At 40.6% G+C, this 6854-nt stretch overlaps 1 long non-coding RNA gene across 1 annotated transcript; it reads left to right on the top strand.

Moving 5' to 3' along the window:
* Positions 1-1560: 1560 nt before the first annotated feature.
* Positions 1561-5056, top strand: LOC121137079. The gene is made up of 2 exons (XR_005874315.1): positions 1561-1877; positions 3875-5056. It is a non-coding gene; the product is annotated as an uncharacterized LOC121137079 (long non-coding RNA).
* The last annotated feature ends 1798 nt before the right edge of the window (positions 5057-6854 follow it).

The raw sequence follows: 6854 nt of genomic DNA, 5'->3' as shown, positions 1-6854 counted from the left end.
GGAGGATTAAGGAAGCTATAGATCCTGGAGACGTGCCTTATTAATCGGTTCCAACCCCAGGTGCTCTGTCTGAGTTCTACGGCGGGGCTTTCACAATATGAAGTTGGGCACAGAACTCCCTTGACCGAGGATTCTGTAAAGTACAGTGCAGAGAGCCTGGTTATAGATCCGCATGGATCTGGCATACTTTTGCCTCTGTATATCACAATCTGGAAAACGCTGAGCTATGGCAATGAAGAGGGACTGTAAACTGGATAAGCAATGAGCCAGAATCTGGTATCTCAGCTCAAGAGTGACTGCAGAAGCCCAGGCTTGGACATCCGATGATGTCTTTGACATGTCCTCTTAGATTGACAGCTTAAACTTGACTTTCCGGTCTTTCCGCCCAAACTTTCTGACCCATTCTGACACACTGGTTTGTTGGACTTGATACTGCACTTCCGAAGGCTTCAAACAAACGCTTGAGGAGGCTGTCCTCAATTGCTCCTTCTCCCAGACTACACACTCAGCTAAAAGCATGTTCTACTCATTTTGGTCACACAAAACACATCCAGATTATTCAGTTCTCACTGCCTCTAACATGCAGTTCTGGGCCACCAATATTTCAAAGGTAGATTTTTTTGTGGCAGCCTTCAACAAGAGTTCAACTTCTGTCCATTTGCTAGTTGGTGTCATCCACCTTCGGTGTTGACTAGAGCCCAAGGAAGAGTACGCCTCTCCTGTCTGAGCATTCTTTTCACTTTCCTTGTAACGAAAGCCACAGTTCTTCCCAGTGACCGACAGGTCTCCACAGCCTCCTGCGCTGGCTTCCCGTTCTTCCTCTCCTCTTCCACACTGGCACAATGTTTTCCCTAATCTTCTTCTGGGACACCAAACAGCTCAGTGTTGATCTGAATCTCGATTCATTAGTGGTGATGTGTCCCCAGCTGGTGTCTTTTGAGCCTGTTTCAAAAATCCTGTCAACACCTTCTGGAGAAATCATGGGACACTCATCCAATTAATCAATGAGACAAGTCTTCTCTGCTTCCAAATTCTGTGTCCTCAATGCTTTTTCTCTTTACCATTATCACTGTCAGCCATCCATGCCCTCTCCAGTTACTTATGTCTGAACTGAGTAAGGCACAATGCACCTCCAAGAGGTGCCTACAGGGTGACCTTTCATCTTCCACTCAAACCTTTTCCTTTCATGAGACCCATCTTGATAACCCTATTCAAAATACAAGAGGGGAACTTTTTTCCTTATGTAAAATGAGCTATACAAAAGTAGTAAGAATTCTCTTATTTCTTTAATTAACAGAACCCCAAGAACCTAGAACGGCACCCTGAGTAGTCAATACTAATTTTATAATAATTCAGTGAATAAATAAGACGGGAAGTCCTGGTTCTATAGCTAGAACTTAACATTCTGAAGTTAAGTGTCTTCATATATGGAAAGCAAACAAAGGTCAACTTCGGTGTCCTGACTGTGGGGAGAACTCCCAGATCATTATGACAACCTGCCAGATATAATATGACTTTGAAGTCATGCATGACAGAAGGGGTCAATAGTTCCATGAATTAATGACCAATGCTAGAGCATTGTTTCTAGCCTCCATACTCACTATTCTTCCTCGGTAAAACTTTCACTGTATAGTCATTAGTTGTTAGTTTTTAGTCTAGAATTCCCCAGGTTTTGAACACTTGGTCTCTAACCGGTGGCACTATTTTGAAAGCCATGTCACCAGGTTGGCAGAATAGGTCACTAGAGGTAAGCCTTCAAAATCTATACTTACTCATTTCCAGCCTATCTCTGATTTCTGGTCCTGTGAAGAGTCTCTGTCACATGCATGGATTTCCCTATGCATTTCCCTCCACAACGGACTGAAGTCTCTGAAATTGTAAGTGGGAATAAGCTTTTTCTCCTGTAATAGATTTTTCATTATACTGATCAAATACCTGACAAAAAGAATGTAAGGACTGAAGAGTTTACTTTGGACCACAATTTGAGAGTATAGTCATCTCTGTGGGGAGATCATGGCAGCAGGAGCCTGAGTCAGCTGGTCACATTGTATCATCTGCAGCTGGCCACATTGTGTCATCTGCAGTTTGGAAGCAGAGAAAGACAGCTGCTTGTGTCTGCTGTTTCTCCTTTTCATTGCATTTTGGTATCCTACTTCATATGTAGGATGGCAATAGTCACACTTATCGAGGGGGTGTCCCACCTCATTAAGCCCACGCTAGGTGATACTTCCTAGGTATGCATACAGAGTTTCACGGTATTCTAAATCCTGAGTTAGCAATCAGGGTTAGTCATCATACTTCCATAGGTTGTTTTAGTTAGATGTTTTAGTCACAGAAAAGTGAAAGCAAGTAATACAATAGCCATTTATATTCTAGCTTAAGGAAAAGATGTATAACTGAAATCTCGCTAAGCAAGGAATGAAGGTGTGGCTTAAATGAGTCCTCTGACCCAAGATAAATGATAAATAGGTGTTTATTAGAGAAGCACTTACACAGATAAGAATACATAGCCGTCGTGGTCTTCCTGCTCCAGAAGACGCAGTATCTGCCCTTCTGATGCTCTCTGTAACCCAAGAGAGCACCAGCCAGCCCCTTCTCTACCTTATAATAGGTCACATCTGTACCTGAAACCAGGTCCCAAAGAATGTGGCCACCACTACAAGCTCACTGGTAAGATGCCACTACACAGGAGCAATATGGACCATAAAGATTATTTTCACTTCAATTTCCAGGTACAGTGTCAAGGCAGGAACTGAGCAGAATGATGTAGCTAGGTCCTTGCACTACCTATGATCAAATCCACATTAAATTTGGCTTTCTGGTTTTCTTTTATGCCAATGATGCGACTGAGTTCTGATGCTCAAAAATATTGTAAGCTTTGTTTTTGAACTATTTCAAGTTTTGTTGTTGATGATTGATAAGATTCACATTGCAACTGCTGTTTCTTAAGCTAGTTATTTATAGTTGGAGTAGATGCACCTATGCATGGAATCTTGAGAATTCTAAAGTATTCTCTCTCATTTTAATGCCTTTCCTACTGTCCTAGTTAAAGCTACTATTGCTGTGATGAAACACTATGACAAAAAACAAGTTGAGGAGGAATGGGTTTATTTGGCTTACACTTTCACCTTATGGTTCATCACTGAAGGAAGTCAAGACAGGAACTCAAGCAGGGCAGACACTTGTAGGCAGGAGCTAATGCAGAGGCCATGGAAGGGTGCTGCTTACTGAGTTGTTTTCCATGGCTTGCTCTGCCTGCTTTCTTATAGAACCTAGAACCACCAGCCCAGGGGTGGCACCACCCATTATGGGCTGGGTCCTCCCTCATCAATCACTAATTAAGAAAATGGCCTACAGCTGGCTCTTATTGAGGCATTTTTTTCAGTTGAGGTTCCCTCTTTTTAGATGACTCTATCTTGTGTCACGTTGACATACAACTAGCCAGCACACCTATCTTTAGAAATTGTAACATATGCCTTTTTCATCTTAATTAAGATTTTTAAAGGAGAATAAGAGGTAACAAAATTAATTTTGCTTGAAGAAGTGTAGGCCTTCCGCTGTAGAACTAAGACTTTCTTATTTCTTAGAGAAGGGAGAGAACGGATTTTTATTCGTTCAACAGCAGTTAATGACACAATTATTATGGCCGGAACCCATATTGAGGATTGAGAAGCAGTAGTTTATAAATGCTGTTCTTATACACGGAGTGTAGAAGTGTGGGGGGAGGGGAGGGAAGAGAGAGAAAACTCAAGCAGAGTAGCATAAAAATCAAGCTAAATGGTTTATGTTTTGCTGTCATCTCTGTTGCTGTGATGAAATATTCTGACATAAAGCAATTTGGGGACCTTATTTTTTTTTAATCTTAAAATTTCAGGCTATAAATCATACATCATTGTGGGGAAGTCAACGCAGGAACCTGAAGCATCTACTTATACCCAGGCTGCTTGTTGGAGACGACTGCCCACATCTGGATACAGTTTGCCATTTTGTGATGGTGGCGGGACTATTGGTAGCAAAACTGGAAAATAAACATCCCCTGGATGCACATTTGGGAAGCAAAAGTGACAGGCCAACTGACCTTGGTGATGGGTTGGAAGCATGAGTGATTACCTTGAGGTTGTTAAGATGGCATAGGGAAGAATTTTAAAGACGGGGACCTCAGACACCTAGTTTCAGCTATTCTTTACCAGGAAGCACACAAATGTCATATTCACAACCTGCTTGTCTACAGTTTTGTTCCAGAGAATAATTATTTCCTATGTGAGTAAAAAGAAATGGGCTCATATTCCTCTCAGCAGAGTCCACAGCAGCATGCAACAAAGGTCTTTTAAAAAACAAACCAGCCCCCAAAGCCACAGAGAAACCCTGTCTCGAAAAACAAAAGAAACCAACATTTTTTTCATCAGAGTGACGCATGCACATGGGTAAAACTCCTCCCCTGGATGGAAGAGAGAACAAGACATTTTCTCTTTGAGCACCCCTCCTCCATGCCAGACCTCATCTCCAGAGGCTGCCAATCTTTCACTCACTCCATCGACATCTTCTTGCCTCCATGGTTATCACACTCCTATGCACATACCCACACTCATACCTGCACTTGTAATTATAAATCTAAAACGTGCAAATATAAGCAATGTGACTATTCTGCCACTTTTTTCATATTTGTGGATCACACTTTCTGTTTCTGCAAAAACAGGCCGTTGTCTGTTAGAGTAATTGCACCGAATCTGCATATTTCTTTGGGGGGGGAGTACTTCTATTTTAACAATATGAAACCTCCCAAGAAACAAACAAGGGATGTCTTTAGTGTATCTGAGTCTCTTTCAAAAAAATGGTTTAAGTTAAGTGAACAAGTCTTTCATTGGTTAAATATACTCATTGATTTTTTAATTCTTTCAATAAACCTAATTGTTCTCTTATCTATTTCATTGTTGACATATGGAGACAAAACTAGCCCAGTGTGCTTTGTGTGTGGGTGTGTGTTTGTGTGGAGTCCTTCACATTCTATGTATATATAATTATGTCATTTATGAATACAGATAACTTTGCTTCTTCATTTCCAGTCTCAGTGGGATTCAGTTCTTTTTCTGATCCAAATGCTCTAGCTGCAAGTTTTCATCCAATGCTCCTGGTCTTCTTTCTCATCAGAAGTTGAAAGTTTTCAGTGTTCACGTTTTTCATAGATTCTTTTTACTATGCTAAGGAAGCTCTCTCTTTTTTAAATTTGCTAATATATACATGTGTGTTTACACATATAGTTGTTTAATTTTGCCCAATGTGTCCTTCTGTGTACACTGAGATGACTATGTGCTTCTTTATTTTTGAAGTTATGTTAACATGTAACATGCAATTTTTTGTGTGTTGAAATTCCTTTTCATTCCAGAGATAAACTTGATCATAGTGTGTAATCCTTTCTGTGGGTTTTGTTGGCACCAGGGCAATGCTGACTTCATAGAAGGTATTTGGAAGTATTGCTTCCTAACCATTGTTTTGGAAAAGCTTGGGCAGTATTGGGGCTAATTCCTCTTCAGATTTTCAATAGAGTGTGCCAGTGTGGTGTCTGGTCCTGAACTAGTTTTCATGGGGGTGGGTGTGGTGGTAGATGGATGATTAAAATTCTTTACATGTTTTAGCTCTATTGACACACACTACTTCTTGAGTGAGTCAATATATATGGACTTTCTTTGAACTGCCAGTTCCTGAATAATGACATAGATACTTTTGATTAATTATGGAAGCTTGGCCTTAACTTAGATTTGTTCCCAACTAGCTCTTAAAACTTAAATTAGCACCTTTATATTAATTTTGCCACATTACCAGTTACTTCTCCCACAAATTCCTCCTCATCTGACTTTGAGTCCTTCTACCTCAGATTTTTTCTTCCCAGAGTTCTTATATCTGCCCAGTAGTCCCACCTAGCCTCTCCTGCCTAGCTACTGTCTTTATTAAACCAGTAAGAAGTTGCCTTAGGCAAGCTAGGAAGAACAGAAATACATCTTCACACAGTTTACAAAAAGGTTATCCCAACAAGTCAGGTTTGGGAAAATTTATATTCTTTCTTCTTAAAGATGTATTTAAGTTCATGTATGTGTATCTCTGGGTATGTGCCTGTGAATACAGATGCCCTTGGAGGCCAGAGACAACAGATCCCCTGGAGCTGAGGTTGCAGGCACTGTAAACCATCTGATATGGGAACTGAACTGGGGTCTTCTGCAAGATTAGTTCTCTTAACCACTGACTCATTACTCCAACTCTTCTTGAAGATATGAGACCAATCTATCATAAAGGATAAAATGTTTGTCTTAGTTAGGGTTTTTATTACTCTGAAGAGACAACATGACCATGACAGCTCTTATAGATAGAAACATTTAATTGGGTGTGGCTTACAGTTCAGAGGTTTAGTTCACTATCGGGAAGCATGGTGATGGAGAAGGAGCTGAGAATTCTACAGCTGGATCCGCAGGTAGCAGGAAGAGAATGGCATACTGGCCAGGCCTGAGCATTTGAGACCTCAAAGCCTGCTACCGGTGATGCATTTTTCCCAACAAAGCTACACCTACTCCAACAAAGCCACATCTCCTAATAACTTCCTCCCTGTGAGACTATGGGGGCTGTTTTCTTTCAAACCACCACAAATACCAACAGCTCTTTAAGATATAAAACTCAGAAGTCGAAACCACAGGATAGAGGTGGCAAAAGGAAATGGTTTAATGCAGGAATATTATCAACGCTTTAAAAAAATCACTTTTCACAGTAGTTAAGATATGAAACCAGCCTGACTGTCCACCACTGGATATGGATAGAGGAAGTGTATAGTCTATATACACAATGGAATTTTATTCATTTATAAAAAA

Source organism: Mesocricetus auratus, unplaced genomic scaffold, assembly GCF_017639785.1.
Source record: "Mesocricetus auratus isolate SY011 unplaced genomic scaffold, BCM_Maur_2.0 Super-Scaffold_2245, whole genome shotgun sequence".
Classification (NCBI taxonomy): Eukaryota; Metazoa; Chordata; class Mammalia; order Rodentia; family Cricetidae; genus Mesocricetus; species Mesocricetus auratus.
The sequence above is the reverse complement of the archived record's forward strand: the minus strand, read 5'-3'. Positions and strand labels throughout refer to the sequence as shown.